Source organism: Scyliorhinus torazame, chromosome 1 (genome assembly GCF_047496885.1).
Source record: "Scyliorhinus torazame isolate Kashiwa2021f chromosome 1, sScyTor2.1, whole genome shotgun sequence".
NCBI lineage: Eukaryota > Metazoa > Chordata > Chondrichthyes > Carcharhiniformes > Scyliorhinidae > Scyliorhinus > Scyliorhinus torazame.
In genome coordinates this window covers 287687196-287699967 of record NC_092707.1, presented here as the reverse complement: position 1 = coordinate 287699967, position 12772 = coordinate 287687196, and the positions used below count along the sequence as shown (strand labels likewise).

The 12772-nt window shown below is 45.1% G+C and overlaps 1 protein-coding gene across 6 annotated transcripts in view; it reads right to left on the bottom strand.

The window, feature by feature from the left end:
* The window catches only part of sertad2b (SERTA domain containing 2b), a 132794-nt gene that overhangs the window by 19010 nt on the left and 101012 nt on the right, over positions 1-12772 (bottom strand). The window contains exon 1 of one of the 6 annotated variants that reach the window (XM_072507084.1): positions 5023-5160. The exons of the other annotated variants lie outside the window; for them this stretch is intronic. The gene's annotated coding sequence lies outside the window, so the exon portion shown is untranslated. Of the gene's footprint in view, positions 1-5022; positions 5161-12772 lie in introns of those variants that run through there. 6 annotated transcript variants of the gene reach the window in all.

Here is a 12772-nt window from a genome sequence, read left to right as displayed (position 1 = left end):
TTGACCCAATAGTTCGACAGGACTCTGATCCCGGTCTTCGATTTCGGCCAATGAAGGGGTGGGTGCCTTGGTAGCTGGGTGGGTCCTTAGCGGTCATTGACCTTGGCAGTTGGGCTTTCTGAGTAAAGGGAGTGGTGCCGATCAGTCTGTGGCTGTACCGGTTGCTTGAATGGAGTTCTATTGTCCTGGGAAAATGGGCCATTAATTGCAAACGAGCGGGGTGTTACGATCAGGTCTGGTTACCCGTGTTTCAAATACACACAGGCTCTGTATCTGTCCAAGTCCTGGGTTGGCCATAATCTCCATGGTCCTTTGCAGGTGGCCATCTTAGATGGCTACATCCCGTCCTCTAGTCACACATGGTGACAACCATAATGGGTAATTGGAGTAAGGAGAGGAAGATTACTAAAACGAGATATTAACCAAAGATAATAACAGATACTATGCTTGCAGCCCCAGGATTACACGGAAAACAGAAAACTCAGGATGAAGCAAGGACTGCTGACATGCGTTTGGATCATCGCTGGACTTCTGCAACTGCACGTGCAATGGCCTTTTGTTACAAACCCCACACCAGCCCCGAACACTACCACACAATAGGCCACCACCAGCCCGAACACTGTACCACACAAAGACAGCAGCACGGTAGCATGGTGGATAGCACAATCGCTTCACAGCTCCAGGGTCCCAGGTTCGATTCCCGGCTTGGGTCACTGTCTGTGCGGAGTCTGCACGTTCTCCCCGTGTGTGCGTGGGTTTCCTCCGGGTGCTCCGGTTTCCTCCCACAGTCCAAAGATGTGCAGGTTAGGTGGATTGGCCATGATAAATTGCCCTTAGTGTCCAAAATTGCGCTCAGTGTTGTGTGGGGTTACTGGGTTATGGGGATAGGCTGGAGGTGTGGGCTTGGGTAGGGTGCTCTTTCCAAGAGCCAGTGCAGGCTCGATGGACCGAATGGCCTCCTTCTGCATTGTAAATTCTATGACAGACATCGAAACCCCCACTTGGTGTGAAAACATTGCCAAATGGAACCCCCTTTCATACATAGTAGAGGCCCTTCTAGTAATTACAATAATCTGCAGTGTCATTCAGACACTTCGACTCTGTAAATGGTGAGCAAAAGCCTCCCGCTCCCCGATATATACAGTCCGAGCCCCCTTCTTTAGAATTCAACAAAATTAAATTCATGTCCCAATCGCTGCTAAGAATAAACCATGTACCTCTTAATAACTTTATTATGATAGAGTAGAAATATGATGCTGCAGTTTTAAATTTTGTACTGTATACAAGTTCTTTGATATTCACCAGCAGCATGAGAGTAGCTTAGATAGTGTTAGCTAGAGATCAACTGTGCGGATAAATTAAATGTTTTATAGTGACCTGAATTATAGTGACCGTTAGAGATTAATTAATTTATGAATGTATTAATGAAATATTAGTTAAATGTCCCAAACCATAAGATAGAGTAGAATAGAACCTTGCCTTGACCAAGGGTGACCGGTCCACCAAGGATGGACAGGGATCGATAGTGTGATCCACCACGCTTCGCGTTCAGGATCAAGAGGCTCTAAGATAGCCACCTGCAAAGGACCATGGGAATTATGGCCAATCCAGGACTCAAGACAGATACAGAGCCTATGTGTATTTGAAACACAGGTAACCAGACCTGATCGAAACCCCCCGCTCGTTTGCATTTTAATGGCCTATTTTCCCAGGACAATAGAACTCCAATCAAGCAACCGGTACAGCCACAGACTGATCGGCACCACTCCCTTTACTCAGAAAGCCCAACTGCCAAGGTCAATGACCGCTAAGGACCCGCCCAGCTACCAAGGCACCCGCCCCTTTATTAGCCAAAATCAAAGGCAGGGATCAGAGCCCTTTCGAACGATTGGGTCCAAGATCAAGGACCGCCCCAAAGTGCGCGAAATCCCAGAGGGATAAAAGGGGACACAGCCATGTGCTCTGCCTCTTTTGGATCTGGTCTGTGCCAGCCCAACTGTAGCAGGAACAGCCAGCTAAGTTCAAGACCAATGATCGCTACCTGACAGCTGAGCCCAGCAGAGACAGAGCCACTTCTTCGAACCAGCCACGTGAAATCAAGATAAAGGCCTTATCCATTTGCACAGTGCTGGTTGCCCTGAAGTTAAGTATAGTATCATGTGAGAGTACCTTTAAGAAATGGGTGTTTATAAATGGGTGTGTATATAAGTATCTGTAGTGAGAGTACCTTTAAGAAATGGGTGTTTATTACTGCAGTGATGTCAGAGAGTGGGTGGAGCTTGGCTGTCTGTCAGCTTTTTACTTTTGTTTTAAGCTGTTTGCTGCAGGGTGTGTTTTAGTTTCGTTTTCAGAGCTGGATAGCTGCAGTCACAGCCAGAAGGTCTATTAGAGTCTCTCACTGTAATCTAAAGACTGTAAATCGATCCTGGTGATTTAAACTAATAACAGTAGTGACTTTAACCAGTCGTGCTTCTGGTAAAAGGTGTTTTAAGTCTTATAGATGTTAAAAGGAAAGCTTAAAGTATACTTAGTGTTGTATTCTTTGGGGGTTGTAATTGAATTAATGGTTGCTAAGATGTTCATTGTATGTTTTAAAAAGGTTAACTTGAGTTCATAGAATAAACATTGTTTTGCTTAAAAAAATACTTTTCCATTTCTGCTGTACCACACCAGTAGAGTGGGTCATGTGCTCCCCATACCACAATCTAGTAAACGATTGTGGGTCAGATGAACTCCATGATACACTTTGGGTATCTCTAAACCCTGGCCCATTACAATAGGTTATTGTAGCTGATATGTGTAGTTTAACTCATAGTATTGTGTTTGCATGTAGAGGTAACTCTTGTGTATGTAAATAAACCATCTTTTGAACTAACTAACTGGTTGTCTGGTCATTTCATCGATATACGGGAAGGCTTGTGGTTCACCAACACCATTAATATTAGCAACAGTATTGGCGACACTGTTGGGATCAAAACAGTCAATACACTTCAATGAAGTTACTGTGAAAATCCCCTAGTTGCCATACTCCGGCGCCTGTTCAATGTCACACATTTCACCAGGGCCGATGATGAAATTAACCCCAAGCTGTTAAAAGAAGCCGGGGAGGGTCTGGCCATTATTTTTCCAATCCTCACTGGATACAGGTGAGGTGCCAGAGGATTGGACGTCTGCCATGGTCGTATTTTGTTTAAAAATGGAGCGAGAGAATAATTACAGGCCAGTCATTCTGACCACAGTACTGTGCATATTATTGGAATCAATTCTGAGGTGCAGGTTAAACTGTCACTTAGAAAAGTATGGATTCTAAATAGTTGAAGCCGATCTACGTGTAAATAGTTTCAGTTTTACTTTTTATTTTTTGCTTTCTCTTTTTTTAAAATCTTCTCATGTTTGCTCATATTTATATTAGTTTTGGACACCAAAACCTCAATAAAAACATTTGGAAAAAAAAAGTATGGATGCATCAAGGACATGGCAGCATGGTAGCACAAGTGGATAGCACTGTGGTTTCACAGTGCCAGGGTCCCAGGTTCGATTCCCCGCTGGGTCACTGTCTGTGCGGAGTCTGCACGTTCTCCCAGTGTCTGCGTGGGTTTCCTCCGGGTGCTCCGGTTTCCTCCCACAGTCCAAAGACGTGCAGGTTAGGTGGATTGGCCATGATAAATTGCCCTTAGTGACCAGAAAGGTTAGGAGAGGTTATGGGGATAGGGTGGAAGTGGGGGCTCAAGTGGGTCGGTGCAGACTCGATAGTCCGAATGGCCTCCTTCTGCACTGTATGTTCTATGGATTCAAGGGAAAGTTGTGGTGGAATAATTTAGTGGAACCTTTTGAGGAAGTAACAAAGAGGATTGATGGGGGTAATGCAGTTGAAGTGTCCTACATGGATTTAGCAAGGCTTTTGACAAGTTCCCAGATGACAGACTGGCTAAAATAAAAGCCAATGGGATCCAGGAGGGAAGCTGTAGACTGCAGGAAGATATCAATGGGTTGGTCAGCTGGGCAGAAAAGTAGCAAATGGAATTCAACCTGGAGGAGTGTGAGGTGATGCATTTGGGGAGGTCAAATAAGGGAGAAAATACAAGATACATGGGAGGGTACTGAAAGAGGTAGAGGAAGTGAGGGACATTGGCGTGAATGTCCACAGATCCCTGGAGGTAGCAGGATATAAACGTTAGGTGCTCTAACTTGCAGGGCTACAGACTAAATGCTAGAAATTGGGATTAGACTGTGGGCTCATTTTTTAAGCTGGCACAGACATGATACCATAAACCTGCTATCATTCTAGATCAGTTTATCCATCATTGTGAACTATTTTCAAATTGATCTTAATAAAGCAGTGAAACAGCCAGCAGTACACAATATACAGAAAGCATATAACCGAGGTCAAGGAGCTCCAGGATGTGACATAACCAATTAAACAATTTCTAGCTCAGCTTCTGGACACGAAACTGCTGCTTCTAATTTTAGTGCGAGGTATGATTTCTTGTGCACAAAATAACTAACCAACAAACTCACGTCTGTCTTCTGTCAAGAGCTATAAACTAGTTCCTAGACTGAGATTTAAATGGGAGTTTATAATTTTATGGTATCAGAAACAAAAGCTTCTCTTTCATCCATCATTTCATACAAGCTAATCGATAATCTGTTAAACTAACTGATACAGAAACTGTCCACTGTGTACATGGAATTTCCGATGAACTTCCAGCAACATGATTCTGCTCGACAAACAGATCCTTCACAAATTCCACCTCTCAGGATTACATCAATAAAGCCCGAGTCTGTGAAAATCCAATTCACGTTGCCCTTTAGCCGGTTTACAGCGGGAGGAAATTCAGATATTAAAAGAATTTCACCGTCACTCCGAGCCCCCAGCCATTCAAAACATGAGAAGTAAAGACAATTCAAATCCGAATCTCAATCAGAGGGAACTGCTGGCCTGGTTTATGATCAACAATTAGTCCCTTACATAAAGACAACACAAGTGAGAAAACGGACAGAGATCATCGTTACCAAACTTACTTCCTGGACCGGCAGCTGATTCCTTCATTCAACTTTCCCGATAAGATTTCTTTAAAAAGCAACCTCACTCAGCCCATGGTTAAACCAGATTACTACAGTAGCAGAGAAATCTCGTCACCCCACCCTGCACATACATGCTGCACATTTTTTACAAGTTATTCACACATGTTGCTGCTGAATGATTGGCTGCTGAAACTCAATCGTCGTAAGGAGTTTAGGGAGTGACCAACACTGTGCGTCTCGGGCCTAGGAGCAGAAAGATACTCACAACAGGATTGTGTAAAACTCCCAGAGTTACAAACTCCTCACAATACATGTTACAAAGACTGCTAGAATGTTTCCCAAGGTCGCAAGTGCGCAGACTTTAAAAAAGAAATCCATATTCACACGGGTGTGTGCAAACCAATCCTACAGACGTGTAAGGGATGCCTCAAGTAATTCAAGATTAATCTCCCAGACACAGTGGCAGGCAACAAATTTTACATTCTGGAAGGGTTTTATTGGGCGGTGTAGAGAAGATGTTCCCACTTGTACAGGAGGGGCAAGAACTAGCGGCCATAAATATCAGGTAGTCTCTAATAAGTCCAATTAGGAAATCAAGAGAAAATTCTTGACCCAAAGAGAGGTGATAATGTGATGGAGGGGGGTTGTGGTGAATAGTATAGAAGCTGGATATCAGGAAATTGATGGAATGTGATCAAGAGGGGCCAGAAGGGGTTTATGTGGAGCATAGACACTAGCATGGACCAGATGGACTGAATGGCCTATTTCTTTGCTGTAGACTCAGGCCACCCATTGTAAAATCACAAGAACAAGGAGTCTGTTTTTACTGTACTTGTTGATTAATTCCATACAATCCCTACAGCGCAGAAGGAGACCATTTGGCCCATCGAGTCTGCACCAACCCTCTGAAAGTGCATCCTTATCTAGGCCTACTCCCCGTGGTGCTGTCCAAAGGAGTTTATTTTAAACTCTTTTAAAAAAAAATTAATTTAGAGTACCCAATTATGTTTTTTTCCAATTAAGGGGCAATTTAGCATGGCCAATCCACCTGCCCTGCACATTTTTGGGTTGTGAGGGTGAAACCCAACGCAGACACGGGAAGAATGTGCAAACCCCACACGGACAGTGACCCAGGGCCGGGATCGAACCCAGGTCCTCGGCGCCGTGAGACAGCAGTGCTAACTATTGTGCCATCCTCATATGACGTTCCGTCCCCCCGTCTCCTCTGTTTGAAGGAAAACAACCCCAGTCTATTCAATGTGTCGTTATAACCAACACTCCCCAGCCCAGGCAGCATCCTGGTAAATCTCCTCTGCACCCTTTCCAGTGCCACCACATCCCCTCCTGTAATGTGGATTCCAGAACTGCACACAATACTCTAGCTGTGGCCTGACCAACGTTTTATACAGTTCCAGCATAACCTCCCTGCTCTTAAACGCGATGCCTTGGCTAATAAAGGCAAGAATACCATATGCCTTCTTAACCACTGAATCCACTTGCTCTGCTACCTTCAGGGGCCAGTGTACAAGCACACCACGGTCCCTCTGATCCTAAACGCTTCCCAGGGACCTGCCGTTTATCATGCATTCCCTTGCCTGGTTTGTCCTACCCAAGTGCATCACCTCAAACTTATCTGGATTGAATTCCATTTGCCACCGATCAGCTCATCTGACCATCCCGTCTATATCCTCCTGTGATCCAAGATTATCCTTCTCACTATTTATCACCCCACAGTTTTCGTATCATGCGCAAATTTGATGATCAGCCCTCCTACATGTCTATATCATTTATATAAACCACAAACAGCAAGGAGCCGAACACTGACCCCTGCTGGATCCCACTGGACACAGGCTTCCAGTCAGAAAGACAGCCCTCAACCATCACCCTCTGCTTCATGCCACTCAGTCAATTCTGGATCCAATTTGCGCAGAATGGGAAGTGCGCGTGCATGTGTGTGTGGGAGTGTGCGAGATAGTGGGCATATGCACATGTGTACGTTTGCAGGAGTGTTCCGCACGTGTATGGGAGTGTTCAGTGTGTGCATGCAGGAGTGCACATGTGCATACGGGAGTGTACGTGAGTGCATGCACAGGAGTGTGCAGTCGAGGGGGAGTGTGCGTGTATGCAAGGGTGTGTGTGTGGACGTGTGCGTGCAGAAGTGTTCTGCGTGCATACATGAGTGTTGCGCACATGTACGGGAGTGTTCCATGCGCATATGGACATGTTCCACACGTGCATAAAATGTACCGTCGCGCAGGGTGTCCATGCGTGTGTGTGTGTGTGTGTGTGTGCGCGTGAGTGCATGCATGGGAGTGTTCGCATGCATAGAACTGTGCATGTATGTGTGTATGCTTGCAGGAGTGTGCGCATGCAAGGTACTTTGTGCGTGTGTGTGGGAGTGCACGTGTCTGTATGGACATGTGCGTGCGTGTGAATATGTGCTGGGTAGTGTGCGTGCATGCTGGAGTGTGCATGCATGCGAGTGCACGTGCATGCAGGGCAGTGTGCGTGTGGGAGTGTGCATGCGTGCGAATGTGCGCGGGGTAGTGCGCGAGCATGTGCTGGACAGTGTGCGTGCGTGTGCAGCGCAGTGTGCGTATGTGGGAGTGTGTGCACGGGTATCCACAATGGCGTGTGCGTGTATGCCCACGCAGGGGTGCATGGGTATTTGTTTGTCGTGGTGATGGGGGAGTTTATGAGTGAAGTGTGCAGGTGGAGAATGCTCGATTGTATTACTCACAAAAGTAAAAATTAAAAAGGATAGTTTGTATTATTGTAAAATGTGTATAACTAAAGATCAATGCTAAAAGTAACATTCAGTGTCTTGTAGTCATCTCAGACTGTGCAAAGCTCATTTAACAGTAACTGATTATGTTCTCAAAAATAACCGTTCTCCATTAAGACTGACTGACAGACATTAGCGGCTGTCTTTCACTGACACATTTGCTTTGATGCAGGATTGGGCAGGTGAGTGGGGGTGGAGAGTTTGGCCACTCATTCTTATGTGTGGGACTCAGTAACAGATGTGTGCAGGCTTTCGAAAGACCTGTACCTCAATCAGTTTCACCAATTGTTAAACAGTATGGACCTATTCTCAATTTGGGGCAGAAGACGAATTTCCAGGAACCAGCACCCTCTTTGGAGCATATTCTGAAAACTGAAGCAACTCTCATTTCAAACATATTTGTTTATCTGAAACAGTAGATCGCTCGGAGTCTGTCTCAGGAGGGTTGCAAAGTATTCCCAGTAAAACATGTCGTCAATCTGGCCTGTTCACAATTTCTGTGCAAACCGTTTGTATTCAATGTTCCTCTGAACTAGCTTTATTACACAATACAGAACAATGTATATCCTTCAACCAAAGCCTTAAAAAAGGCAAAAAGTATGTTCAGAATACTTCATAACCAAGCAAATAAAGGCTAACAGGATACTTTTAATGCTCCACCGGTAGTACAATACTCTAATGCTCCACCGCTAATACAATACTCTAATGCTCCACTGCTAACACGATAATCTAATGCTCCACCGCTAACACGATAGTCTAATGCTCCACCGCTCACACGATACTCTAATGCTCCACTGCTAACACGATAATCTAATGCTCCACCGCTAACACGATAATCTAATGCTCCACCGCTAACACGATAGTCTAATGCTCCACCGCTCACACGATAGTCTAATGCTCCACCGCTCACACGATACTCTAATACTCCACCGCTCGCACGATACTCTAATGCTCCACCGCTAACATATTCTAATGCTCCACCGCTGACATGATATTCTATTGCTCCACCGCTAACACGATACTCTAATGCTCCACCGCTCACACGATACTCTAATGCTCCACCGCTAACATATTCTAATGCTCCACCGCTGACATGATATTCTATTGCTCCACCGCTAACATATTCTAATGCTCCACCGCTAACATATTCTAATGCTCCACCGCTCACACGATACTCTAATGCTCCGTCGCTCACACGATAGTCTAATGCTCCACCGCTAACACGATAGTCTAATGCTCCACTGCTAACATATTCTAATGCTCCACCACTGACATGATATTCTATTGCTCCACCGCTAACATATTCTAATGCACCACCGCTAACACGATACTCTAATGCTCCATCGCTCACACGATAGTCTAATGCTCCACCGCTAACACGATAGTCTAATGCTCCACCGCTCACACGATAGTCTAATGCTCCACCGCTCACACGATAGTCTAATGCTCCACCGCTCACACGATAGTCTAATGCTCCACCGCTCACACGATAGTCTAATGCTCCACCACTCACACGATACTCTAATGCTCCATCGCTCACACAATAGTCTAATGCTCCACCGCTCACACGATACTCTAATGCTCCACCGCTAACATATTCTAATGCTCCACCGCTGACATGATATTCTATTGCTCCACCGCTAACATATTCTAATGCTCCACCGCTAACATGATATTCTAATGCTCCACCTCTAACACGATACTCTGATGCTCTACCATACAAACATGCGAAATAGGGGCAGGGGTTGTGTGGGTATGGAGATGGGGCGGGAGAGTGGGCCTAGTGCTTTTTTGGAGGGTCAGTAAAGACCTGATGGGCTGAATGTCTTCCTTCTGCACTGTAGAGATTCTATGGAAGTAGGCCTGTTCGGCCATTCAATAAAATCATGGCTGTTCAGTTTGTGTTGAGTTCCACATTCCCATCTACCCCCCAATAACATTTGATTCCCTCGCCTAACACAAACCTATCTACCTCTGCCTTGAGAATATTCAGACTCCACCGCCTTCTGAGATGGAAAATGGGTGACCAAAAGACAAGAGCAAGAGTAGGAAGGCAGTGCAGGTGTCCCCTGCGGTCATCTCCCTGCAAAACAGATATACCGCTTTGGATACTGTTGAGGGAGATGGCTCACCAGGGGAAGGCAGCAGCAGCCAGGTTCATGGCACCGTGGCTGGCTCTACTGCGCAGCTGGGCAGGAAGAAGAATGGCAGGGCTATAGTGATAGGGAACTCAATCGTAAGGGGAATAGACAGGTGGTTCTGTGGACGCAATCGAGACTCCAGGATGGTATGTTGCCTCCCTGGTGCAAGGGTCAAGGGTGTCTCGGAGCGGCTGCAGGACATTTTGGGGGGTGGGGGGTGTGAACAGCCAGCTGTCATGGTGCACATAGGCACCAACGATATAGGTAAAAAGCAGGATGAGGTCCTACAAGCTGAATTCAGGGAGTTAGGAGTTAAACTAAAAAGTAGGACCTCAAAAGGTAATCTCAGGATTGCTACCAGTGCCATGAGCTAGTCAGAGTAGGAATGTCAGGATAGGATGAATGCGTGGCTCGAGAGATAGTGCAAGAGGAAGGGATTCAAATTCCTGGGGCATTGGAACCGGTTCTGGGGGAGGTGGGACCAGTGCAAACCAGACGGTCTGCACCTGGGCAGGACTGGAACCGATGTCCTAGGGGGGATGTTTGCTAGAGCTGTTGGGGAGGGTATAAACAAATGTGGCAGGGGGATGGGAACCGATGCAGCAAGTTGGAAGGTAGCAAAACAGGGACAGAAACAAAAGGCAGTAAGGGGGAAAGTGTAAGGCAGAGAAGCCACAGTCAAAAATCAAAAAGGGTGGCAGTACAAGGTACAGTGACTGAGGGGAGCTCAGTGAATAGGCCCAGTAATACTAAAAGGAATAAAACGGGAAGTAAAAACATTAATGGTAAGTGACACGGCAGGCTGTTACACGAAGATATGGGTTCAACGACAAGGAAAATTAGGAGAAAAGTTAAGAGGAAATATAACTTAGGAGAGGTTACTGATCGAGGTGTTAAGATTCAAAACAGAGGTAAAAAAGCCAACATAAGTGTACTTTACCTGAATGCTCGTAGTATTCGGAATAAGGTAAATGAGTTGATGCCACAAATCATCGTGAATGACTATGATTTAGTGGCCATTACTGAAACATGGTTAAAGGGTGGTCACGACTGGGAGTTAAATATCCGAGGGTATCAAACTATTCAGAAGGACAGAGTGGATGGTAAGGGAGGTGGTGCAGCTCTGTTATTTAAGGATGATATCGGTGCTATGGAGGATAAGGTTGAATCCATTTGGGTGGAAATCAGGAATAGTAAGGCAAAAAAGTCACTGATAGGAGTAGTCTATAGGCCACCAAATAGTAACATTATGGTGGGGCAGGCAATAAACAAAGAAATAACGGATGCATGTAGAAATGGTACAGCAGTTATCATGTCGATTGGTTTAACCAGGTTGGTCAAAGCAGCCTTGAGGAGGAGTTTATAGAATGTATCCGCGATAGTTTCCTAGAACAGTATGTAATGGAACCTACGAGGGAACAAGCGGTGCTAGGTCTGGTCCTATGTAATGAAACAGGATTGATTCATGATCTCATATTTCGGGATCCTCTCGGAAGGAGCGATCACAATATGGTTGAATTTAAAATACAGATGGAGGGTGAGAAGGTAAAATCAAACACTAGTTTTTTGTGCTTAAACAAAGGATATTACAACGGGATGAGAGAAGAACTAGCTAAGGTAGACTGGTAGCTAAGGACGGTAGAAAGAGGGAAAATTGACCGTGGATATCGAAGGAAATAAGGGAGCGTATCAAATTGAAGGAAAAAGCAAACAAAGTGGCAAAGATTAGTGGGAGACTAGAGGACTGGGAAATATTTAGGGGGCAACAGAAAGCTACTAAAAAAGCTATAAAGAAGAGTAAGATAGAATATGAGTGTAAACTTGCTCAGAATATAAAAAGTTAGTAAAAGTTTCTACAAATATATAAAACAAAAAAGAGTGCCTAAGGTAAATATTGGTCCTTTAGAGGATGAGAAGGGAGATTTAATAATGGGAGATGAGGAAATGGCTGAGGAACTGAACAGTTTTTTTGGGTCGGTCTTCACAGTGGAAGATACAAATAACATGCCAGTGACTGATAGAAATGAGGCTATGACAGGTGAGGACCTTGAGAGGATTGTTATCACTAAGGAGGTAGTGATGGGCAAGCTAATGGGGCTAACGGTAGACAAGTCTCCTGGCCCTGGTGGAATGCATCCCAGAGTGCTAAAAGAGGTGGCTAGGGAAATTGCAAATGCACTAGTGATAATTTACCAAAATTCACTAGACTCTGGGGTGGTCCCGGCGGATTTGAAATTAGCAAACGTGACACCACTGTTTTAAAAAGGAGGTAGGCAGAAAGCGGGTAATTATAGGCCAGTGAGCTTAACTTCGGTAGTAGGGAAGATGCTGGAATCTATCATCAAGGAAGAAATAGCGAGGCATCTGGATGCAAATTGCCCCATTGGGCAGACGCAGCATGGGTTCATAAAGGGCAGGTCATGCCTAACTAATTTAGTGGAATTCTTTGAGGACATTAACAGTGCGGTAAATAACGGGGAGCCAATGGATGTGGTATATCTGGATTTCCAGAAAGCCTTTCCAAAAAGACAAGGTGCCACACAAAAGGTTGCTGCATAAGATAAAGATGCATGGCATTAAGGATAAAGTAGTAGAATGGATAGAGGATTGGTTAATTAATAGAAAGTAAAGAGTGGGGATTCATGGGTGTTTTTCTGGTTGGCAATCAGTAGCTAGTGGTGTCCCACAGGGATCAGTGTTGAGCCCACAACTGTTTGCAATTTACATAGATTTGGAGTTGGGGACCAAGGGCAATGTGTCCAAGTTTGCAGTCAACACTAAGATGAGTTGTAAAGCAAAAAGTATAGGTGCAGGCACGTTG